Source organism: Osmerus eperlanus, chromosome 11, assembly GCF_963692335.1.
Source record: "Osmerus eperlanus chromosome 11, fOsmEpe2.1, whole genome shotgun sequence".
NCBI classification, from domain to species: domain Eukaryota; kingdom Metazoa; phylum Chordata; class Actinopteri; order Osmeriformes; family Osmeridae; genus Osmerus; species Osmerus eperlanus.
The window spans coordinates 1,284,859-1,311,030 of record NC_085028.1 but is presented as its reverse complement, the minus strand read 5'-3'; the positions used below and the strand labels follow the sequence as shown (position 1 = coordinate 1,311,030).

Below are 26,172 nucleotides of genomic sequence, written 5' to 3'. Positions count from 1 at the left end.
ATTGTAAATGTTGTTATTATTTTGTTAGAATGGTTTGCTTCATAGTGAACCCTTTTAATAGAGCAGTTAGTGGTGCAGCGTTTATTCGAGGGTGGCGTTCATTCAAGGGCAACGTTTAATTGGTAAGAGAGATTCAGTGAATTGTAGCTGCAGTGCAGCCATAGACAAACACAGAATAGACAAGGAAGTCAAACAAAAGCCCAGTGTAAAATGTATGCCGCGTGTGTCTCTACTTTGTGTACAAATCTGACGCAGCATGCCGTAACATTCTAACAGCTTTCAAACAGAAACCTGTGCAGAAAGCACTCACCACCAGCAACAGATCTATAGCACGCAAACTTGGTGTTGATGAAAAGCACATTCAGGAATGGTTAAGTCAGCTACCTCGCCATATTGTATACAATATGTATAACTATCTATAGGCCTGAATGCAATTGTCGCAATTGCATTATAATAATGTATAATTTTTTTTCAAGCAATGTCTTAATTTAGAATTATATAATTGTATTCAGAATTATTACGTGACTTTATTTTGAAGGCCTTTTGGGACGCTCATGAGTGAGAGAGTCGACAACCTAACAGCAAGCGAAGCACAGACAATTTAAAGCTCTGATAAAAGTTTCAAGTTCAAGTTTATTATCATATACTCATAAACAGCATTTATAAGTAATGAAATTCTTTGTGCTCAATGTCCGTTCAACTTGCAGAATAAAAAAATTTAATACTAAAGAATGGAGAAAAAGGGTAGAAAAAATAAGAAAAATTGTAGTGCAAAAAGATATTTCAAGGACAGTTCAGCATCCTGATGGCATGTGTGAGAAAACTATCCCTGTATCTGCTGGTACAGGACCTTATACTCTTGTATCGCCTTCCAGAAGGCAGGAGGGAGAAAAGACTGTGGCAGGGATGACTAGGGTCAGAAATGATCCACTTGGCCTTTCTCTTGCACCGCTGGCTGTAAAGGTCCTGAATGGATGGTAATGCAGTCCTTGTAATACGCTGTGCAGATTTGACCACTCTTTGTAGTGTCTTCCTGTCCTGGGCAGTGCTGTTGCCAAACCATGTTGTAATGCCACCAGTCAGTATGCTCTCAATGGTGCACCGGTAAAAATTGGTCAGTATAGTGCAGTCCATGCCAAATTTCCACAGTCGCCGCTGAAAAAAGAGCCTCTGTTTCGCTGTCCTTGTAACCACACCAATATGGTGGTCCAGCTCAGATCCTCACTGATGTTGATACCAAAAAATCTGAAACTTTTGACTCTCCACAGCTGTGCCCGCGATGTGAATGGGTGCATGTTCTCCCTGCAGCCGCCTGTAGTCCACTATCGACTCCTTGGTTTTTGCTACATTAAGCAACAGGCTGTTATGCTGACACCAGGATGTCATTGTTGCCACCTCTGCTCTGTAGGCAGACTCATCACCATTCTTGATGCAGCCGATAATGGTGGTGTCATCAGCAAACATAATGATAGTGTTGGACCTTTTTGTGGCTGCACAACCATAGGTGAACAGAGAGTACAACAGTGGGCTTAACACACAACTCTGTGGGGCACCAGTGCTGAGTGTTAGACTGGTGGGGTGATGTTACCTAGCCGTACTGCCTGTGTCCTGTCCAGCTGCACATGGAAGGACTGATGTTCCGGTCCTGTAGTTTTATGATGAGCCTGGATGGTACTATGGTGTTGAAAACGGAGCTGAAGTCGATGAAGAGCATCCGCACGTATATGTTGTTCTGATCCAAGTGAAAGAGAGCAGTGTTCAAGGCCAAAGCTACAACATCATCTGTAGACCTGTTCGGCCTATATGCAAACTGGAGTGGGTCTAATGCAGGTGACAGGCAGGATGTAATGTGGTCTTTGACTAACGTCTCAAAGCATTTCATCACAACAGGGCAACAGGGCGGTAATCATTGAGACAGCTCACTGATGGTTTCTTAGAGACTGGGATGATGGTGGCCCCCTTGAACCTATTGGGGACGACAGACTGCGACAGGGAGAGGTTAAAGATGTCAGTGAACACCTCTGCCAGTTCAGGAGCACAGGCCTTGAGAACACAGCCAGGGATGTTGTCAGGTCCTGGAGCTTTATGCACATTCACTCTAAGTGATAAGTTTAAGGTTGTTATAGAGGTCGTTAGCAATCTAACGAAACCTCTATTCCCTTGTGTAGGCTACAGCATGCAGCCAACAAAGTATGTTGTTTTGTGTCTGTATTTGACTTTGGTGAATGTTATTTACATGCTGCGCATGTCATTGCATGTTCATATTAAGCTAATGTGGTCTTTATTTTCTCATTACAGCGTGAGTTTAGTTTTAACGGTGGATTTGGAGAAAAAGCTTCAAATAAATCTGTAGCAAGAAAGAGACTTGTGCCTGCCAGTGTTTCATGGGATAATAGTATGCTACACTTGTAAATTACTTGTGTAATAAATACTGTGTTTTAATTTAACCAATTAAATAACCGTTTTCTGATTTTTGTGGGGAGGCGTTTAATTGAAGGTGCCATTTATTACACAATGTTCATTTTTGGTGCAGCGTTTATTCAAGGTCAACGTTTAATCAAAGAAAAACTGTAGTTTTCTTCCCAGCATGGGAAGGCCAAAGGATGTTTACAATTGTAGTAGGCCATTGATATGTTTTAAAAGTTCAGGGATGTAATTTGTTGGATAAGAAGCCCCCATCCCCCACTCCAGAGACAATTGATGACAGAGAGGTGCTGACATTAAGTTAAACATAGTCATGCGTTAAAGAGTAGAGTAAAAAATAGAGACAAAATGTGTACATGGATGCTGAAACTCAGTGCTCTGAGTTTGTGCATGTCAGTTTAGACAAACGTAGCCTTTTCAACCTCTAGGTTTAATTCTCTCTTTTATACATTTAAAGTTAGATTTGACATTTAACAGACATTTAATCATTTAGCAAGTTGTTTGACTCAAAAACCATAACGAAGTACATATGGTGTAAAAAATCTGCAGTCAAATTTGGCGAAATTGCTAGCTTGGATGTTATCTTTACATATAGATGGGTTGGTGGTTACAAACAATGAGGATGCGCACGCAGCTTCAAGGCAGAACAATGCCTACCATTTCACCTCTAGTTTATATGTTCCCACCCCCCCCCCCTTCTGAATAAAGTTAGATTGATCTGATTTGTTGATATCTGTTGCTATGAAAACCATTTTAGCCAAGCTAACTAACATTGTTTTTAGCTAGCTGACATTACCATTCAATCACTAACAAAACACGAATAGAAATACTTTGCTAACAGTCCTCACGTGTAATCAAAAGCTTGTAGTGAGATCACATGCATGACCCCCCGAGACAAGCTTTCATGTTTGCATCGCTAGCATCTCGTCATATTACACAGCCGGAAGACAGCTAGATAATAAATATTGTAGCGTCAGCGCCCTTGGGTACCCAGCATGCAGTGCACACCAAAAACGCAAATAGCTGTGGAAAATAGTTTGGTTACAACAGCTGTGCAAGGGATTTCAGTTGTTGTGTTCGTTCACTTAAATGTGTGTAATGTTATAGTTTTTTACTTAAGATAATACTGTTGGTCACCCTGATTGTGCATGTTGTGTAGTTTAATGGGATCAGAGAGTCTGACCATGACAAAGTATTGTTAAGCTGCTGTACCATCACAAGGTACACTTGCTAACAGCTGGACATTAGCTATACCTTGGTCCAGTTCTCTACATGACTCTTGACAGTTGTTTGACTGAGACTCTAGAGAGAGCTCAATTCAGGTAGAGTTCTAATAGCCATGGTCTTCTAACCAGTTTCAGTTTTGAAAACAGTGTGACTGTGTATGGTATGTTTTTTGGGCTACTTCTAATACTCATACGGCTGCCGCATTTATGCCTTGGCATGACCTGCGCTGGGATAGAGGGAAACAGCATGGATGGGGAAAGTGTGTGGGCAGAGCAAGCAGTAGTAGTACATAACCTACACACTTCCTTTAGTGAAGTGTATCCTCACTTTCATAAAGTTATTGTTGTAATCAAAGCTTTTAAAGAATGGATCTCTGCATGATGGGCCTGACCAGAGCACAGGTGGCCTGACACAACACGCTTCAAAGTTGTCACATTCAAAAGGGTGGCATTTTAACCGTCAGTCCAACATGTCTAAAAGTTGGTACGCATGCCTTATTGCCAATGGGGAACAAATAAGTCTCAAGAACCCATAATGTCGGCAGCATGGATATTTCTCTACAGTGACAATTTGTGAAGAATTTCAAAAAATGACTTCAAATCAGCCATTGATCCAATTGTCTTGAAATGTTGTGTACATGTATGAAATACATGTCTGTGTCATGTCAATTTTGTAATGGTTTGCAATGCTGAGGAGGAACCCGCCATTGCTGCCTGCAGCTATATTTATTATTATTATTATACTTCTTAAGACTGGGTGTCTATGGCAGGCCCTAGAAGCGCTTGGTCGAAAGTTGTGAAATTTGGCACACTCATTGGGGACAGTCCCCTGGTCCAATTCACAAAGTTTCATGTCCCATACTCGGGCACTCTAGCGCCACCAATGGGTCAAAGTTGGACTTGTGTTTACACACGCAACTTTTGAACCGTATGACCCATTTTCAAAAATGAGGTACCATTGGATTCCCTGGACTAAGACGAGTTCAACGCACCCTATGGGGTCAATTTCCGGTTATATAGATTTTCCGCTATGTCCTTCTCTGGACTGCTTGGCCCCTCCATTGCTGCTTGCAGCTATATTTGGGTGTGCTCAAGCCTTCGGCGAGAGCACAACCTTTGTTCTCTCACATATATATTATTATTATTTGTATTTCTTTTTGCCCCCCTAAAACTCAGTCAATATTTGGCCTACATAGACAACGTAGGTGTCAAAAGTTTCGTCTTGGTAGCGATTGAGTTGCTTCTATTGGAATTTACGTTCCGTTGCATGGTTTAGGCTGAAGTTAAGTTTTTGTGGCGAAAAGTGAAGCTAACGGTGGCTAATTTGCTAGCCACAGTCACTGACGTTACTAACGTCACTACGTCACTAACGTCACGAAAACACGCGTGACTACCTTTGGCAGAACATTCGTTTCGCATCTGTTAACTTGGGGGATAGCTAGGCTAACTATAGCTTTACTGCAAGGCAGCTGCAGAAACGCCACAAGCAAAGAGGCCAGGGTGATAACTATTTACTCATTTTACTTTGTGATATGACACACAATTGTGATGTGTAATGTGCAGTATAAGCTGATATTATTAAGGAAGTACATCTACTTTCGGAAACAGTAGTCTACTATTTCACTGAAGTATTAGCATCATGACATTAGCCTGTGTTGCCCGGGCAACACATACTACAGTGGTCTATGATGTAGCGTTATCTGTTTTCAATCGTTAAAATAAACATTCCTCACATATACATTTTCGTTGTAGGATTTATTCTGACATTAGTAAACGATTTGTTGGTGAAATTACCATTACCTGTGGTTTCAAACCAGTGTAGCTCACTGCAACGCTGTAGCTTACGCGAGACACACGACAAAAACATCTAACTTACACAGCTGTTTAGGAAGTCAAACGGCGACAGAACATGTTCGGCACTCCCCTTACTTAAATCAAAAGTCTATCTAACTACTAACCTGAACTTCATTGCCACTGCCTAAACGTTGTCAATCTGTTCATGAAAATAATTAATTTCAGCTTAAACCGTACAACGGAACGTTAAATCCAATTCAACCAACGCAATCGCTACAGTACCAAGACGAACACAGCAGTAGTCTAGTACTGTACCGTAGTAGTACAATTTACCGGGGCAGCTTCTCCACACAGGGCTATATCGCATTTTGCGTTGTTACTGACAATGATCGCTACCAGTGAGCTTTTTATAAATGAGCGATTTTCCACTAAATAAATGTCAAGCTTATTTACGTTTTGGGGGCATATTTTCAGTTAGCAGATGGTACTGTTTGAATCGCGATTCCATCTTCTACTGCCAGGTAACGTCGTAGAATAATCTTCAAAGGGGGTTCTTTATTAATGAATGAATGCAATGAGTAGGCTAAATGCCTGAAAATATCATGAGAAGGGAAAAACTTAAAATGACGTTTAAATCATAGAGATTAGGTCAATTTTTACACCGGTCTGCCAAATTTATTAGTTTTGATTCAACGATGAGGCTGCCTCTTGCAGGGGAAATGAGAAGACATCTATTTCATTCTACACTTCACTATTTTCAGTTGTAAATGAGCAGCAAAAAAAAATATGCTTTTAAATCTATGTAATCTTTATAAATAATAAGTATGCATTTTTATATAACATATACAGAAATATCAGTTGTAAAAATGTCATTCAAAAACGGACCCCTGTGCAACCGACGCAAGCAAGCACACCCTACAATTTCCCCAGAAATTGTACCCTCTCTAGTTATTATTACACTTCTTCTGCCATTGGAGTCTATGGCAGCCCCTAGAACCGTATGGTAAAAAGTTGTGAAATTTGGCACACTCATTAAGCACAGTCCCCTCTTTATATTCACCAAGTTTCATGTCTCCCAATGGAGCACTCTAGCGCCACCAACGGGTCAAAGTTGGACTTGTGTTTACACACGTAACTTTTGAACCGTATGACCGATTTTCAAAAATGAGGTACCATTGGATTCCCTGGGTCAAGACGAGTTCAACACACCCTATGACGTCAATTTCCGGTTATATAGATTTTCCGCCATTTCCGGTTTTATCGAAAACCTTTGAAAGCCTACTCCTCCTACAATTCTTCTTTAATCTTCCCCAGAATTGGCACACATCATCGTCAGAGCAACCCTCACAGAAGTTATCCAAAGATTTTTGATTTTCAAAACCGTTTGTCCGGTACAGCCAATCAAAATCGGCAGCAAAGACACCAAACAGGAAGTTGGGTCATATCTCAGCCAATCCTTGAGAAATCAACACCAAACTTGGTATGATGACTCGGAACCCTCATCTGAGGATGTCCAAACAATTTGGTGTCATGTGATCACTGGGCGTGGCCGCAGGATGCAAAAATGTGTTTTGGCCAATAACTGTTGATTCGTTTGCCTTTATTAAGTGATTCCTTTGTCTCATGATATCTTGGGACATCCCGTGTGTGACACATGATAACTTGTGATAACAGCCGAATTGATGCGGCCGCCATTTTGAATTACTTTTTTCTGTACTCCTACAAATGTTTTCCAATATTCACCAAATTTGGCAGAGATCATCTTCAGACCAGGCCTCACAAAAGCCATCATATGTTTTTTGGATTTTCAAAACCGTTAGCCCGGTACGGCCAAACAAAATGTGCCGTTAAGCCAGCAAACAGGAAGTTGGGTCGTATCTCAGCAAATCTTTGATGGATTCGCACCAAACTTGTTGCGTGTACTCGTAACCCTCTTCTGAGGATGTACAACATGTTTTATGGGTCATTCGACTGCTTGGCCACCTCATTGCTGCTTGCAGCTATATTTGTATTTATTTTTTTAATTTTCCTCCCACTTTTTTCTGTCGCCTACTCCTTTCACACCGTTTGAGCTAGAAACACCGTTCAAACTTCATTTGATAAAGTCTGAACTGCTCTAGTGTGCTATTACTTTTCTCATTGATAACTTTTAAAGTTTTTAAGGTATTAAAGTTTAAAGTGCTAAAAAAAATGAATGGGTTTCAATGGTTCAGAATGTTCAAGTCAAATTCAATTGTGACGTCATGCACTGACATAACTGTTTCTCACTGCGTCAATTTTTGACACTGTTTAACACTTTCCTGCCTGAATATGCAGACTTTTTCAAATAATATACCTGAACTGTTTATACCATTTGAAGACAAGATTTAGGGCTTTCTAATGATGTAAATATTTATATGATCATGTTAGGCAAATCATCCTTTATCAAGACGATTTCACGGAGCCATTCTGACAAAAATCTTCTCCGTCTGCATTACTTTTTTAGAAAACCAAATTTTTAACCACTTTCACTACAAGATAGAGGATATGTTAGAGCGTATGAAATGTGCGTACGTTTGTCGTGAATTCAGAACAGCAGACAGATTTAAGATAGACTATTTTGTTTAAAAGTTATGACCACTGAAGTGATGAGTGGGATAACGCAATTCCAAGCTAGCGCAATGGCTCTCCATAACTAAAAACGGTTCTACTTTTTTCCACAATCGACCAAATTGGCCAAACAAGGTATGTACATTGAGCTTAAAGTGTACATAATCTAGCTAGATTACTTTTCTTTAAGAAAGTTTCACAGAAATCTGCAAAAATCGAGGCTCAACACTGTTATAGCCGACTGTCACGAACAGTTAAACCGGGGTCACGAAAGGTTTACTGCAGCTGGCATTACTACGAACAAAAGCTTCGTAACTGAAACGTTTTTACTTTTAGTTGACGATATTGAACACAGACGTTAAGAAACTTGTCTTTACTCTAAATATCTTCTCCGTTTTCAATTTGAAGCAGTAAATCTAACACATTAGGAATTCTCCCATGACATCCGCTCGCTCTGCTTTGACAAATATGTTTTCTCAGTCCACCATACATTAGACGAGCTAATTTTCGAGCACTTTCAATACAAGATACAGGCCATGTTAGAGTTGATATATATACATAAATTGTGTGGGCAATGTAGAACAGCAGACAGATTTGAAATATGATCTTTTGTTTTAAAGTTCTGGTCATTCTAGTGACGAGTGCTTACAACTCTAGCTACGACTGTCATCATACAGTACTGTACTAGCTGCCATAGAACGGCGAAACTAGCTACGTCTATCGTTCGTTACCTACAAACAAATGCTTCGTAACAGTATTTACTTTTTATCGGCGATATTGACAACAGGGGTTAAGGAACTTGTCTTTAATCAAAAGATCGTCTCCGTTTTCAATTTGAAGCAGTATCTACCTTACTGTAGGAAATCTCCCATTGCATCCTCTCTAGCTTCTTCGGCTAAAGATGGACGACAATGACGATGCATGCATTATTCACGCCTACGGTGTTAATACAGTCTGTAAAAATACCACTTTGACACACTTGCAAGAAATGATCCGCTGGCTAGATGTAGCATGATCTTATTTACCACCCACAATAGTTCTGCTTTTTTTTGCAGCAGCATTCTGAGTTAGAGTAGGTAGCTTTTCCAGTTGCACAACAAAGTCACATAATGTGACGAGATTGAATTTAAAAAACTCACCAGGGACAACGACAACATCGGTAACCCAGCACTATGGATTATTATTTTGATGTCATCTTTAAATTAAGTGTCTGAACAGGACTGGTTGTGCAGGCACACATGATTAGTTTCTCCTTCATCTTGAACCTAAAACCTAGATTCTAGGTTAGAAATGTTGACAATGACCAACAGTTGCTACGTTACAAGAAACAAGGAACCAATCCGATTGGCCAACGCTCTTCACTGTTCCACTGTTCAAACTTTTTTATGTTTCTACATCTTTCAATTATTAATACTTTTCAGAATGGGTTTTATTCGCCAAGAAACATCACACAGACAAGGAATTTACTGTGGCAGGAAGGTGCACACATTAAACATATAAGAATCTTAAATAAGAAGTGTACAAGTCTAACTAATACTAAGGGTTTAAAAATGTAAAAGGTTTAGAATGAAATAAAATATAAAAGGACTAACATAACGCTTTAACATTTATGAAATTAAATAAGATACCCTTTTCATCACTCTTTTTTCTCCTTTTTCAACCGTGAGAAAATATTGCAATGCATAACAATGACAGATATACTTTTAACACTGTCTCACCATTTTGGTTTCAAAGCAACACTTTTTTTCACCTTCATACTGCTGACATACTTTTGTCTGCTATGATATTGATAACTGTTATGCAATATACTCTTCATCACTATATTTGCTCATTTTTCTATCTTCAAACTTTTTTCTGTTTCTCAATCTTTCATTCTATAATACTTTTAACTAGTGGTGGGCCGTTATCGGCGTTAACGCGCTGCGTTAACCTGAGACTCTTATCGGGCGCTAAAAAAAAATATCGCCGTTAATCTATTCTCAAAGTTGGGTCTGTACTACACAAGCTATAATGACTTTCACCTTGATATTTTAGCGCGGATGTATACCTTGCCGAATTGCACTGTAGAGGGCGAGAACGAGTCTTTGAACCTGTGTGTATGCCTTGTGTATGAAATTATCACATCAAACGTAACGTGCTAACATGGATGCAGCTATGAAGCCGCCTGGTTTGCTTCAGGGAAAATGTATTTTTAAGAAGCTTCCCAATGGAAACCTCGACAAGACTAAGGTTGTTTGCACCTTGTGCTATGCGGAATTAGTTTACTGTAGGAGTTCTTCCAGTCTCAAATACCACCTAAACGCAAAGCTTCCCTTAGCTAATGCGGAAGATGCCGGGCCAAGCACTGATGTAGCGCAGGGGAAGAGTCGTCGTCAAACTACTGTTTGAGTGCAACCGAGGCAAGCCCGTCAGCACAGCTCTATCAGCCAAGCTAACTAATTTAATAAACACAAGTACATCTTATTGAACATAATTTATTTTCATCACCAATTATATAGAACAGCTTTCTCAAGCAGTTTGTGATGCATATTGGAAACAGGAGATGAGCCCCTGGTCTAATGCGCCACCTGGCTTGAGAAACCCGTTCTCAAAGACTTACTTTTAGTCATTATTTGGGTAGCACACATATTCTGAATGCCTTCGGTGGAATTCAAATGAGCCATTTTAATCTAGATTAACGCCAAGATTACAGTGAGATTAATCTAGATAAAAAAAATAATCTATGCCCACCACTACTTTTAACGATTAAAAATGTATGACAGTCAATAAGATACTCTTTTCATCACTGTTTTTTCTCCATTTTCAATAGTAAGAAAATATCGCAATGCATAACAATGACAGATATACTTTTAACACTTTTTCTCACCATTTTGTTTTAAAAGCACATACCTCTTTTAAAATTTTTGTAAAACCTTCTTCACTATTCAAGCCATCAAAACAATCGTTTCAACTGCTTTCAGCAAACACACACATTTTCTTCAGGAAATGTACCTTTCTAGTTGTAATTGGTGATCTACCGGTTGTCTATCTAAGTTGTCATGCGCTATGATTCACCGTAAAGAACAATCGCATGCCAGGGTCATGATGAGATACTAGATTAGCATTCATGAGGTGCTTTGCATTGACTATTTATGGTAAAAAATGGGCGTGCTCAGGGCGGGGTACAATGCTGATTCACGTACGCACACTTGTGGGTAATCTGTGATTTATAAAGGGAACATTGCGTACAGGTGTGCGTACGCACGGTTTTATAAATCTGAATTTTTGTGTGCGTATTTTAGGCTTTTGGGCGTACGTACACTTTTAGTAAGAATCCTACGCACAGTTTTATAAATGAGACCCCTGACCTGTTGTCCCAGTCCCGGTTGCAGAAAACGTTTATGTGCTTGACTTTTGCTTGACTTTTGTTGGGCCACAGAGGGTCCAGCTCACTCAGTACAGAGATAAAAAAGAATGGCTCTCGGATATCTATAACGATTTATCAAACAGTCGTCATTTTGGGCCGATAAATCAGCACAATCCCTGAACTCCCGCTCGCCTTTAATCTCCCATTGGCGATGTCCTCCAAAAGCGCTAAAGCACTGCGCACCAATTCAATCAGGAGAGACCTGGTATGAGTAAAGTGATGTTTATTACAGAATGATAATTATACTACAAGTGTTTGGAGCTTAGACCCCATGGGGAATCATAGATCAGGGGGCGCCTGCCCGACATCCGAGAAGAATCTCCCACGGAGTCCAGACACTGGCGACGGTGGCGGAAGCCGACGACCCAGGCAGGAGAGCCGAAGAACAGCGACAAGGCACCGGGTGGCGACGGGGAGGTGGAGGGTCGCGCACTTGATAGCATGGACAAACTAAACAGGGAGAGAATCATATTTAAAGGCACGATCATGTGATCCTTTGACAGCGTTAATTGATAAACGAGAGTGCTAATCAAACTGAAACCAGTAGAGCGTTCTTAGCGGGGGGAGTTAGTAGTGAACATTATCGTATATGCCCGTGTGTGGGGATCGGTCTTGCCTGACTGAACTTGCGCAAGCTTCATTAGTATAGGCTATGACAAATATATTGGCATAACTCATTTGTTGCCCAAATTCACACGTTTTCTTTCTGGCTAAATAGGCTAAAGCGAGATTATTTCTTTCTGCCTTTCGGTCACTCTGTTTGTATTACATCTCAAAACATGGCGTAGGTATGGGTTCTAAAATGCGCAGAAGGTACACAGATTCCCATCTCATCTGAAACTAATGTAGTAAATCCCGTACACATGTTTCTGCTCCCATTTTAATGTGTACGCGCCTTCGTACATCAGGCTCCTGGTGTTTGCTAGACACTACTGGAACTTTGACCTGAACAGTGTTCTATGGTCAGATGAAACAAAATCGAGCTTTTTGGCAACAGACACTCAAGGTGAGTTTGGCATAAAAAGAAGGATGATTATACCAAAAATATCCTGATCCCCATGGTGAAGTATGATGGCGGTTTTGTGATGTTGTGTGGCTGTTTTTCCTCCAAAGGCCCTGGAAACCTTGTTAGGGTACATGGCATCATAAAATCCATTAAATACTAGGACTTCAATTGAAGGTTGGTTTGTTCAAATTTTTTCCAATGTGACATTAAGCTGAATAACAACAAGGTGATTTTTTTTTACTCGTCTTTGCCAGGGGTGCCAATAATTCCGGAGGTGACTGTAGGTGTGGGTATGTGCTGCTTACAGCATGCTCCTTCTTTCTCACCCTCTCTCTCCATCTCACCACTCCCTCTACTGTAGGTAGTCCTCAGTGAGTAAAGTCAACATTGAGCAATCTAGCCACAGGAGTTACTGGAAGAGGCTTTACTTTACAATCAGACTGTATGCCTGGAACATTCACAGCTGCTCTTTTTCCCTTTATTTTTGTCACACACACAAAGGCCCTCACATCGATACACAGTGGAAAACAATCCCTGTGCCAATAGGATGGAATGTTCCCAACAAGCTTCCTCCCCTTATAAATAAAACTGTCTCATTCCCTCAGTGAATATGACAGCCATCTCTTCTGGGCTCTCAGACTGGGTCCCTGTGGTGAGTGTCCCTTAGGTTTATGTTAATGTAACCTAAGGGACTTGGCATCATAGCAGAAAAGAGACGACTCTTTAATAAACTTGTTAATACTTATATAACGCAACACATCTCTACATATGAGCAGCTTGAAACACATGCTTTTTACGAATGGAACAATCCCACCACAGAAAGCGTTCTATTTGTTTGCAGACTTGAGCGTGCGTGTGTTGTTTTTGTCAACATATTTTAAACTTGAGAAAAGCAGCACATTTTTCATGATGAATTTGAGTGTGTTTATAGGGGTTATGGTTGAGCAAGCCTGTCACCCTTGTCTCTCTTTACCCTGCCACCTGGTGGACAGACAGCCGGCCCACCACCCCAGGGGCTTTAGAACCCCAGAGGACCCCTCCTGGTATGGCTCACAGCACCACTGACATTGTCTTCCAGGTGTCTAGGAAATATAAATACCCAGTGTAAGACCTAACATTCTTGTGCCCAACAAGTTTAGTTTTATTTCCAGGAAGTGAAGCGTGACTGTATTTAATCATTTCCAAACAGAGACTGAAATGGCCTTTAGTGTGTATGAAATTGAGTGAGCAGCAGAACTCTAAATCAACAAGCTGCATGTTTGAGTCCTGATGTTGTGGTATACAGATGTTCTCACCAGGCTTCTTCCCTAGAGGTCCTCCTTGGGACACACACTCACACAGACATACGTACGCGCATGGGGAATAATTAAGAAAGTGCCCACCCACACTCATATACACAAACATGATCATCATCGGAGTCTCTGACTAATTCAGCTACTGTTAGTTATCTGGGGAATAATCAGTCATTTGGGAGATCACCAGAGAGAGAGAGGGGGAAGGGAAACTTGGAAAGGAAACGTGGAAAGGAAACTTGAAAAGGAAACTTGGAATGGCAAGGAAAGGAAACTAGGAAAGGAAACTTGGAAAGGAAATTTAGAAAGGAAACTTGGAAAGGAAACTTGGAAAGGAAACTTGGAATGGCAAGGAAAGGAAACTAGGAAAGGAAACTTGGAATGGCAAGGAAAGGAAACTAGGAAAGGAAACTTGGACACTTGGAAAGGAAAATAAACTTGGAAAGGAAAATAAACTTGGAAATGAAACTTTGAAAGGAAACTTGGAAACATGGAAAGGAAACTAGGAAAGGAAACTTGGAATGGAAAGGAAACTTGGACACTTTGAAAGGAAACTTGGAAAGGAAAAGAAACTTGGAAAGGAAACTTGGAAACTGGGAAAGGAAACGTTGAAAGGAAACTTGGAAACTTGGACACTTTGAAAGGAAACTTGGAAAGGAAACTTGGAAACGTTGAAAGGAAACTTGGAAACTTGGAATGGAAAGAAAACTTGGAAAGGAAACTAGGAAAGGAAACTTGGAATGGAAAGGAAACCTGGAAAGGAAACTAGGAAAAGAAACTAAGAAAGGAAAATTGGAAACTTGGAAAGGAGAAAAAACTGGGAAACTGGGAAAGGAAACCTGGAAAGGAAACTTGAAACGGAAACTAGGAAAGGAAACTAAGAAAGGAAACTAAGAAAGGAAACTTGTTAACTTGAAAGGAAACTTGGAAAGGAAACTTGGAAACTGGGAAAGGAAACTTGGAAAGGAAAATTGGAAACTTGGAAAGGAAGAAAAACTGGGAAAGGAAACTTGGAAAGGAAACTAGGAAAGTAAGCTTGGAAACTTGGAAAGGAAACTAGGAAAGGAAACTAGGAAAGGAAAATAAACTTGGAAAGGAAACTAGGAAAGGAAACTAGGAAACTGGGGAAGGAAACTTCAAAAGGAAACTTGGAAAGGAAACTAGGAAAGGAAACTTGGACATTAGGAAAGGAAAAGAAACTTGGAAAAGGAAACTTGGAAACTGGGAAAGGAAACTTGGAAAGGAAACTTGGAGGAAAATGGGGAAAGGAAACGTGGAAACTTCGAAAGGAAACTTGGAATGGAAGCGAAACTAGGAAAGGAAACTTGGAATGGAAGCGAAACTAGGAAAGGAAACTTGGAAAGGAAACTTGAAATGGAAAGGAAACTTGGACACTTTGAAAGGAAACTTGGAAAGGAAAAGAAACTTGGAAAGAAAACTTGGAAACTTGGAAAGGAAACGTTGAAAGGAAACTTGGAATGTAAAGGAAACTTGGAAAGGAAACTTGGAAAGGAATCTTTCCTTCTTCAACTTCCAAATCCTTCTTCTTCCTCAATCTTTCAGCTAGAGCCACCATTTAAACTTTAAAATGTTGACAAAACCCTAAACTATTTTTTTTAATCAGCTTTTTGATATCTATTCAACTTTTTTCAATATCACTGATGTTTCATGACTTTTTCAAGCCGTTTCTGAGATTTACATGGGTGTGTACATGAAACCCTAGAGTGCAGACTGAAACGCTTACAGTGCGTTCACACTGCAGCGTTTTTTAACGCTCTGCATCGCTTGCCTTCCCACAGTACACCACGCTCGGGGGCGTGTTAGACAAGTTAATACAGAGTTGTAGTTCTCTAAGGTCACTGTTGTAGTCATGGCCAAGCGTGCAGATTTGGGTTCATGTACTCACAATATCGATCAAAATACTACTTTTACACAACATTTATGTAAGTGCAAGATTTTACTAGTGCAAGATTACAGTAGAATACATGTTACGCCACCGGTCACTCAACCAGTCGTTTGTAGGCTGGGCTAGCAGTGGCACAGAACAGTCACGTAATGTGACGAGACTGAATTTAAAAGTAGGCTATAAAAACACACTAGGAACAATGACGACATCGGCAACCATGCACCATGCATTATTAGTTTAATGTAATCTTTAAATTCAGGCTCGTCACATTAGTAACTTTGTTCTGAACAGAACTGGGTGTGCAGACACATACGAAAAGTTTCTCCTCCATCTTGAAATTGTGAAACCTAGAAATGTTTATCATGACCAAAGGTTGCTACGTTACAAAAAACAAGAAAACAATCCGATTGGCCAACGCTAGCGTTTTCACGCTCCTCATTTACATAAAGTTGAGAAAATCCAACTTGCAACGCTCCGCTCCGCTCGCCTTCCCACAATGCCGAGCGTCAACGCCTGGTTTCATTGAAAATGAATTGGAAGCCGACGCCACGCGCCGCCCGCTCCGCTGCAGTGTGAACGCACTGTTACAGTGCGTTCACACTGCAGCGATGCGAATCGCTTGCCATCGCTCGCCTTCCCACAGTTCACCACGCTCGGGGGCGTTTCAAACAGATTAATGTAGAATGTAGTTCTCTAAAGTCACTGTTGTAGTTGTCATGGCCAAGTGTGCAGACTTCGGTTTACGTACTCGCAACATCGATCAAAATACAACTTGTATACAAAATACAAAACTGCTTAATAGACATACACGTTGACATGTGTAAAAAACTTTTATTATATTACTCAAAGTCTCTGCTAATCTGTCGATACGATAGGGAGTTCCAGCCGGGCTAGCTAGCTAGTTACCACAGAATGAAGTTACGTAATGTGACTAGACTGAATTTGAAAGTACAAGCACCAACAACTTCGGCAACCTTGCGCCATGCATCGTTTTTTATTAACATCTCTGTACGAATACAGCTATGTATCGTACAGGACTGGGTAAGCAGCCACACAAACGATTAGTTTCTCCTCCACCTTGAAACCTAGAAAGCTAGAAATGTTCACCATGGTTGCTACGTTACGAGAAACAAGGAAACACTCCGATTGGCCATCGCTAGCGAAAATCGCTCCTCATTTGCATAAATGAGCTACGCACAATGCACCACGCAAGCGATTCGCCTGGCTCCATTGAAAATGAATGGAAAACATGTTGTCGCTCGCATCGCATCGCTGCAGTGTAAACGCACCGAGGGGCAGCTTCGAATGTCGTTGAAAAAATATTTCTAGTTTGCCAGCATTGCCACAATTTTCGCTCTTCATGCTTCATTTTTGGATCAATAGATAGCTAATTTTGTGCTGGTCGTAGACAGTTGTCTGTTGAATCCAACAGACGTACACATTTGTTCAGAGCCCCACGAAAGCGAGACAAAGTCCAACTCTCGCCCCATAGAGACCAATGCAAATCTGGTGACAAAATCGTCAGAGAAAGCAAAAAGAACAAGATTTTGAAACTGCCGGTAGAGTCGTATTTCTGACCGCACAGAAATATAATGGACATCTCTGGTTTCGGCAGAGTCTTGGGTCTCGGAAAATATCCTTATTTTTTGGATTGGACGTATAGTTTTGCGTCTAGGTTAACTTGTTTGAGGTGTGGATTCTAGCTACATTTCTGTTATTCTCTGCCCTCAGCGCGTTAGCAATCATAGCTGCACCATCACCGTGGCAACGACAGACACGCACCACTCACGCCTGGGACACACTGGCAGCGAAGCGCCTGGACGCGCCGCGCAGCGCCATGATCGGCTACGATCGGCTACGACTGAGCAAAAGCTGTTCACACCAGACGCGCATTTCTCCGCGCCGGTCACCAAGCCTTTCAGCTACTCTGAGCTTTCCTTTACGCTGACATGGTACATAAACATGGCATTGGCTATATCCCAGCATTGATCCTTATCTACGTTGTCCTTGTAAAATTGTTGCTGACATACAACAACTTCCTGTGCTTTTCAACTTCTAGAATTCATTTGATGCTGATTTTAGAAATCGACTTGGGGGTTCTCTCTCAGTAGGCTACCCAGCTAACACAGTTACGTTGCCCTTACGTTGCCGCAACGTCACTCGATGACCAAACATACGTTGCCGCAACGTCTTTGGCGACGTTGCGGGACCGTGCATCTGTGGGACGCCAGAACGTAACCGCGACGTAATCTTGTGACGTTGCCAGTCCGTAACCGCGACGTCGTGGCAACGTTATTTTTCCGACGTTGCCAGTCTGTAACCGCGACCTCCTAGCAACGTCATTTTCCGACGTTGCCAGTCCGTAACCGCGACCTCCTAGCAACGTCATTTTCCGACGTTGCCAGTCCGTAACGGCGACCTCCTAGCAACGTCATTTTCCGACGTTGCCAGTCTGTAACCGCGACCTCCTAGCAACGTCATTTTCCGACGTTGCCAGTCCGTAACCGCAACCTCCTAGCAACGTAATTTTCCGACGTTGCCAGTCTGTAACCGCGACCTCCTAGCAACGTCATTTTCCGACGTTGCCAGTCCGTAACCGCGACCTCCTAGCAACGTCATTTTGTGACGTTGCCAGTCCGTAACTGCAACGTTAACTAAGTAACCTATATTTCTCAATTCTACTGCTTATATTGGGGCGGTTCATATGCAGACCTCATTTGCCCAAAATGCTACTTGTTCTTGTATAATAGGCTACATGGTAGCCAACTTTAGGAGGTTTGTGTGATGTGTAGCCTAACTCCAGCTAATCATAAACAAGGCAGCATTTCCATGTAACATTGTCATTTTATTTCAAACAAAGTGCCAAACAGTGAATTAAAATCTTCTGCCAGTCCCCGCTACAGGTCCTGTCTGTTGGCCCTGACAATGAAGCACAAAATAAGTTAGTGTTCTATCAACATAATTGCACGTGTAAAAAGGCGCTATACAAGTCATAAAAAAATCACATCTAAAATAATATACATCATCAAAAAAACATGTGATTCTAGATTTGTGTCACATAGCCATGTGAAAGGTTGGATATGGAAGCTGCAATCATGATTCATTCACCTGGCTTGTTTTGAACGGGCTGCCGGGTTGTGTTTGAGTGTCTCCTCTATGAGGAGCTCCACAGCTTTCTCTCCCAGTCCCGACTTCCACTTCATCACAGCGTCTGGAATTAGAAGTCATGAACTTATTGTCAGCACCAATGTGAACGTTGAACGCTGCGTGTAAGCCATAGTTCATGGCATCTCCAAACACTTACCACTCTCTTTCGCAACTCCAGCACCTTAAGGCGCTCCTCGCTTAAGGCGTCTTGGAGTTCAGCCTGTGTTTGGGGCACCTGTAGGTCCAGCACTGGCACTGGCAGTGTGTCTGCCCTGTAGTCGCCTGAATAGGAGAGCCTCTCGCTGGTTCTCCTCCAATGTCTCCATCTTCCGGAGCATAACCTGTAATGTGTCTGTCATTAAAGACAAGTAAAACAAGTTTACAAGAGTTAGCATGATTGGCATACACTGTGGTTCTTCTAGATTAGCTGTAACATGTATGTAAATAACAAATGTTACCTTGAATGGTTGTATACAAAGCATATATTTTTTTGAGTGTCTTATATTTGCACTTGCCTGGCTGCCAGCTGTTTTCCTGGGCCCCCAATTGGTTCACCTCCACCAGACCAGAGTTGACATCTAGGGGTATGGAATCTGGTGATGCAAAAGTTTTAAGTCATGCTTTTGCTTCAAAACATAGCCTTTAGGTTGCCATGGCTCATACAATTATTGTCACTGTTTTAAACGGTCATTCATTACTTTACCATCATTTCCCAGGGACACAGTGCTAGGCCGTGTGACGGTGGTAGGATAATCTGTACAGAAATGAAAATGGAATGTAGTTTATGTACATAGTTATAGCATATTGATATAAAAGGAGTAGCATTGCACATATGTGATCGTTCGAAAGCAGGGCCCCACATCGTAGCGTCGCACATGTGTGATTCTGAACATTCCAACCGACTGTTTTCCGATAGACAAAAACTATATGACAAACGCTATAGTATGGCTTCAAAATTTACAATTAGTAGGCTAACAAGTAACACTAGCAGGTAGTAGCATTGCTACGAGTATTATGCTAGGTTGCTAGGTAACGGAAGCTAATTAAAGCAACCTAGCTGCCGTTTTGGAAAAATAACTGGTGGAAGCGTCGGAAATATTTAAAACTCACGCATCTAAAAGGTTAAAACGAATAAACTTATCCAAAAAAAGATGTCATGTACAAATTGGAAAAATTAGTGACATGATACTTTTATAGACGCCATTGCTGTGATTAAAACGTGATCAGCCACGCTAGCTCCACAGTCTTTGAAAATTCCGGGCTAAATAAACTATTTTGGGACAAGGTTTTTTAACAGTTCTGAACGTTTATTTTCACTGATTCTTTTGTGGGTTATTTGTGAGAAGCTAAACTTTGAAAACATGTAGGCCTATGCATTTTCAGTATTTCAACATAACTTTCTGGAGGATTTAACCTCTACTGTACTGTAGCTATCGAAATCCTAACGTAAACAATGTGAATCTGATAGCACATAAACAGGCTAAATGGCCTACATTTCAAACATATACGTATAAGTATGCCCCATCAAATTTCTTAAAATATGTTTATATATTTCTGTAAAGAAACTCACCTTTGAAGTAGCTAATTTCCAGTTGAAATCCAATGCGTACAAGACGGTGTTGAACCCCTGCAAAATCTCTTCTGAAACCCCAATTTGAGCGATGCGTTGAAATGGGCATGCGCAAAGTTGTTGCTCAGGGGCAGACTGAGGGGCAGGTTTGCTAAGGAAGAATTGTAATATTCTGTGATGACTTGTCTTTGGAAATGAAACTCTTAAGAGTCGCTTACCTTTTGGTCACATTTAACAATTTTGTATCACAAAAATTATTGGAGCACAAATTTGCATTGTGTGTCATACAGCTTTGGTGTGCTATACAAAGAATGTTTGCTTAATCATGTTACACATCACACATTGATTGCTTTTGTACATGTTTATAGTAAAGAATGAAAGACTAAATTATATTCCAGATTCAGTCTTATTTATTAAAGCTATGTTTCTGCATATGAGAAAATTGATGACCAATGACATGCTGGGGCTGAGCTGCACATGAATTACATGCATTGTCTACATTTATACGTGCTGGGTGCAACATTTAATATTGTGTGAGATTGAAATTCATGTAGACTATGGGTACAATGCAAAAGTGTCAGAACTGAGAGCAGTCCAGTGTGATCTCTCCATCTCTGGATAAACCACTATATGCACTCGAGATCCGTTGTCCTGCGACCAAAGAGCGACTTAGCCGCAACTTAACCCATGGTACCAAAATTAATGTATCCACCCGACCAAGGTACAACGTCTCGGCAACGTTGTCCACGGGACCAAAAAATAACGTAACCAGCCGACCAAGGTACGACGTCGCGGCAACGTTGTCCAGGGGACCAACAAATAACGTAACCAGCCGACCAAGGTACGACGTCGCGGCAACGTTGCCCACGGGTCTAAAAATAACGTAACCAGCCGACCAAGGTACAACGTCGCGGCAACGTTGTCCAGGGGACCAAAAAATAACGTAACCAGCCGACCAAGGTACAACATCGCGGCAACGTTGTCCAGGGGACCAAAAAATAACGTAACCAGCCGACCAAGGTACAACGTCGCGGCAACGTTGTCCAGGGGACCAACAAATAACGTAACCAGCCGACCAAGGTACGACGTCGCGGCAACGTTGCCCACGGGTCTAAAAATAACGTAACCAGCCGACCAAGGTACAACGTCGTGGCAACGTTGTCCATGGGACCAACTGGCAACATTCCCTTTATAACGTAGCTACAACATTGCCACGACGTTGCCAGAAGGTAACGTCGCGGGTTACCAACTGAGCACTTACTGGCAACGTTGCCGCAACGTCATGTGTTAGCTGGGTATATGGTATACGGTATGTGGTACGGTATACTATGTCTGCCTGTGTGTTGTGTGCAACACGTGACAACTCGTTTCTCTCAAACAAACAAAACAACTACGGGCATGCTAGCTCAACGGATCAATCCGTTTATTTTCATTCGTTTTCATCAGGGTAACCACATGTAAAGGACGTTCGTTACCAACATTGTGTAATTATAAAGTCTACAACTTTACAAATGTTCACCGTAGTCTACAATTAATGGAGTAAAATCTTAATAACATGTTTTTTTATTCAAATATATCAACTAATATGGTGTATTTCATCATCCTGCAGCCGATTTCGCAAGCGTCTCGCGAAAAAATTCGACCAGCTGCCGAAACGATCGCTGCAGATCGCAGGCAATCGCAGCGCTTCGCAGCCAGTGTGGTCGGTCCCATTTGATAACATGGGCGCCGAAAGAAAAATGGAGGCGCTTCCAGGCGCGTCGCAGCCGATCACAGGCAGTGTGTCCCAGGCGTAAGTCTCTCACGCAGGTGATTGGTATTAGCTGATTAGTGGAGTCACAAGACAGAGTTTGATAGTATTTCAACCTAATACAATTTACAAGAGGTGACTCTGCAGGTGCTGCTAATATCTCTTTTACTACTATTGCTAATGGAACTGTTGTATTCTACTACGCCACTGAGTGCGTTTACTTGACCATGAGAAACCCGATTACTAGCAATTGTTGGTTTATGCCATACGATTACTCCGTTTACATGTGTAATTAGTTATGCGATTACTCAATAAGCGCGTCTACATGATTCTTTTTATTAATCGTTGTATGCTCCACGGACAAAACTTGCACTATCATCCTTCTGCAACAAAGTGTCGCCGTGTCTTCCTGTATCGGCCCTAAAGCTGTATGTTTCATTCAATCAACACATTGAATCCTACTAAGAAAGCCGAGTAAACGCACTCAATGCACACATCTGCTACTGCTATTACTATCCAAACTATAATTTCAGCTGTTAAGACTATAATATTATTTTTATGACTAGCTAGCCTAGGCCTACTTCTTCTTCTGTTTAACAGCTCAGCTTTCAGCTTCTCCCGCATTGTATTTCAGCTCTTAGCGTTGTTAGATGATGCAGTTCAGTTTCCACACTGCCTCTTTTGTGTGACTCACACATTTTTGACATTCATTTCAGCTTGCGGGTATTTTCTCATTTCTGTATTTTCTGCAATTTAAGAAAAATAATTTCATCTTTCAGCATTCCAACGCATTTTCAGCAGGAAATGCCTTTCTAGTTTAAGATGACATCAAAATAATAATTCATAGTGCAGGGTTGCCAATGTTGTCGTTGTCTCTGGTGGGTTTTTTATACTTAAATAATAAGATCATGCTACCAGCGGATCATTTCTTGCAAGTGTGTCAAAGTGGTATTTTTACAGACTGTATTAACACCGTAGGCTTGAATAATAACCGAAGGCGTGATGCTAGAGAGAGGATGCAATGGAACATTTCCTACATAAGCTAGATCTACTGCTTCAAATTGAAAAGGGAGACCATCTTTTGATTAAAGACAAGTTCCTTAACCTCTGTTGTCAATATCACCAATAAAAAGTAAATACTCTTCAGTTACGAAGCATTTGTTTGTAGCTAGGTAATGAATGATAGTTATTAGACCATATGTGACCTGGTTTCGCCGTTCTATTAGCAGCCATGATGACAGTAGCGTCACTAGAATGGCCATAACTAACAAAAGATCAAATATCAAATCTGTCCGCTGTTCTACATTGCCCACATAATTACGTTTCTTATATACTAGTGTAATAATTGGACCAATACGCTGTTCCTATTGGTCCAGAAGACGTTCTCAAAAGTTAATAATACCGCTTATATACCTCCCGAATGTTCGCAGAGGTAAATAAACGGTTTTATGGACCTAGCAACAAGCGGTTGCCTTGGAGATGTAGCCATTGACCTTAACAACGTAGCATCTGCTCGGCAACAAAGTAGCCTAAGTTGCCTAAAAAAACCTAAAACAACTAAATATGGTTTCTGCACAGGTCCGCAATCGCTTCGCGTTTTAAAAAAGTATCTGAAGCAGACAGAAGACGAATTGATGATTGAAGATCGAATTCATTCCAAGACTCTGCCGAAACCATAGATATCCTTTATGTGTCTGTGCAGTCAGAAATACAACTCCTTTGGCATTTTCAAAAACGTTCATGGTGCGTGTCTGTTTGGTTGCCACGGTGATGGCGCAGCTGTGATAGCTAACGAGCTAGGCAGAGAGAAAAACGAACATTTACCTAGCATCCACACCTCAAACAAGTTGACCTAGACGCAAAACTACAAGTCCAATCAATAAAATGAGGATATTTTCCGAGACCCAAGACGCTGCCGAAACTAGAGATGAGCCTTTATATGTCTGTGCGGTCAGAAATATGTCTCTACCAGCAGTTTCGAAATCGTCTTCCTTCTTGCTTTCTCTGACGGATTTTACCCACCTCTCCATTGGAGTTAGTGTGAGAATTTGAAAGGCTGCTCTCGCTTCAAGGCTCATAGCTGAAAATCTGTAAATGCGAGCTCTTTAGTAGTTACATTGGCTGAAAGAGGACAATTTTGCCTACATTTTAAGGTATCAGTTGTTTCTGTAAGTTAAACTATATGAAAGCTAGAGGAATGTGTTTGACAATTTAGTTGAATATCAGAAAAAGAGCAGGCAGCAGAGTGTGCCACTCTGCTTGCTGCAGTAGTTACGTTTGAAAGAGGAGGAAGCTTTTTAATGATTTGAAAGGATTTACCATTACTTTTAATGGGAGAATAATTTGCACAAAAACCTTAATATCTTTAAAAGTATAAAAGTGAGAAATACCAAAAGACATAGCACACATCTCCTGAAGGAGCTGAACGTTTTGATACAAAAATTGTAGGAATCAGTGAAAGTATGCAGGACTAGTTAAAGGACAAAAAACGGCGGAAGAACTAAGAAGTTGGAAAAACAATAGTGAGAATGCTGAACAGCATACTCACAACTAGAGAGGGTAAGATTTCTGGGGAAATTGTAGGGTGTGCTTGCTTGCGTCGGTTGTACAGGGGTTTTAATGACATTTTTACAACTGATATTCCTGTATATTTTATATAAAAATGCATAGGGCCTACTTATTATTTATAAATATTACATAGATTTAAAAGCATCTTTTTTTTGCTGCTCATTTACAACTCAAAATACGAGTGAAGTGTAGAATGAAATATGATGTCTTCTCATTTCCCCTGCAAGAGGCTGCCTCATAGGTGAATCACGGCTGTGTTCGTCTTGGTAGCGATTGCGTTGGTTGAATTCGATGTAACGTTCCGTTGTACGGTTTAGGCTGAAATTAATTATTTTCATGAACAGATTGACAAAGTTTAGGCTGTGGCAATGAAGTTCAGGTTAGTAGTCAGGTAGTTTCACCTATTGAAAGACTTTTGATTTAAGTAAGGGGAGTGCCGAACATGTTCTGTCGCCGTTTGACTTCCTAAACAGCTGTGTAGATGTTTTTGTAGTGTGTCTCGCGTAGGCTACAGCGTTGCAGTGAGCAACACTGGTTTGAAACCACAGGTTATGATAATTTCACCAACAAATCGTTTACTTGTAATGTAATGTCATAACTAGAGAGGGTACAATTTCTGGGGAAATTGTAGGGTGTGCTTGCTTGCGTCGGTTGCACAGGGGTCCGTTTTTGAATGACATATTTACAACTGATATTTCTGTATATTTTATATAAAAATGCATACTTATTATTTATAAAGATTACATAGATTTAAAAGCTTTTTTTTTGCTGCTCATTTACAACTGAAAATACGAGTGAAGTGTAGAATGAAATAGATGTCTTCTCATTTCCCCTGCAAGAGGCAGCCTCATCGTTGAATCAAAACGAATACATTTGGCAGACCGGTGTAAAATTTGACCTAATCTCTATGACTTAAACGTCCTTTTAAGTTTTTCCCTTCTCGTGATATTTTCATGCATTTAGCCTACTCATATTGCATTCATTCATGAATAAAGAACCCCCTTTGAAGATTATTCTACGACGTTACCGGCAGTAGAAGATGGAATCGCGATTCAAACAGTACCATCTGCTAACTGAAAATATGCCCCCAAAAACGTAAATAAGCTTGACATTTATTTAGTGGAAAATTGCTTTCATAAAAAGCTCAGTGGTAGCGATCATTGTCAGTAACAACGCCAAGTGCGATATAGCCCTGTGTGGAGAAGCTGCCCCGGTAAATTGTACTACTACGGTACAGTACTAGACTACTCCTGTGTTCGTTCGTCTTGGTAGCGATTGCGTTGGTTGAATTGGATTTAACGTTCCGTTGTACGGTTTAGGCTGAAATTAATTATTTTCATGAACAGATTGACAAAGTTTAGGCTGTGGCAATGAAGTTAAGGTTAGTAGTTAGATAGACTTTTGGTTTAAGTAAGGGGAGTGCCGAACATGTTCTGTCGCCGTTTGACTTCCTACAGCTGTGTAGATGTTTTTGTAGTGTCTCGGGTAGGCTAC

The 26,172-nt window shown here is 41.0% G+C and overlaps 1 protein-coding gene and 1 long non-coding RNA gene across 2 annotated transcripts in view; one reads left to right on the top strand and one right to left on the bottom strand.

Annotated features, from left to right (window-relative positions):
- Positions 1-26,172, top strand: part of veph1 (ventricular zone expressed PH domain-containing 1) — a 287,496-nt gene that overhangs the window by 244,452 nt on the left and 16,872 nt on the right. The window lies entirely within an intron of this gene.
- LOC134028764 (uncharacterized) lies at positions 18,468-19,334 on the bottom strand. The gene is made up of 3 exons (XR_009931577.1): positions 18,948-19,334; positions 18,752-18,854; positions 18,468-18,562 (listed from the first exon to the last, which is right to left on the bottom strand). It is a non-coding gene; the product is annotated as an uncharacterized LOC134028764 (long non-coding RNA).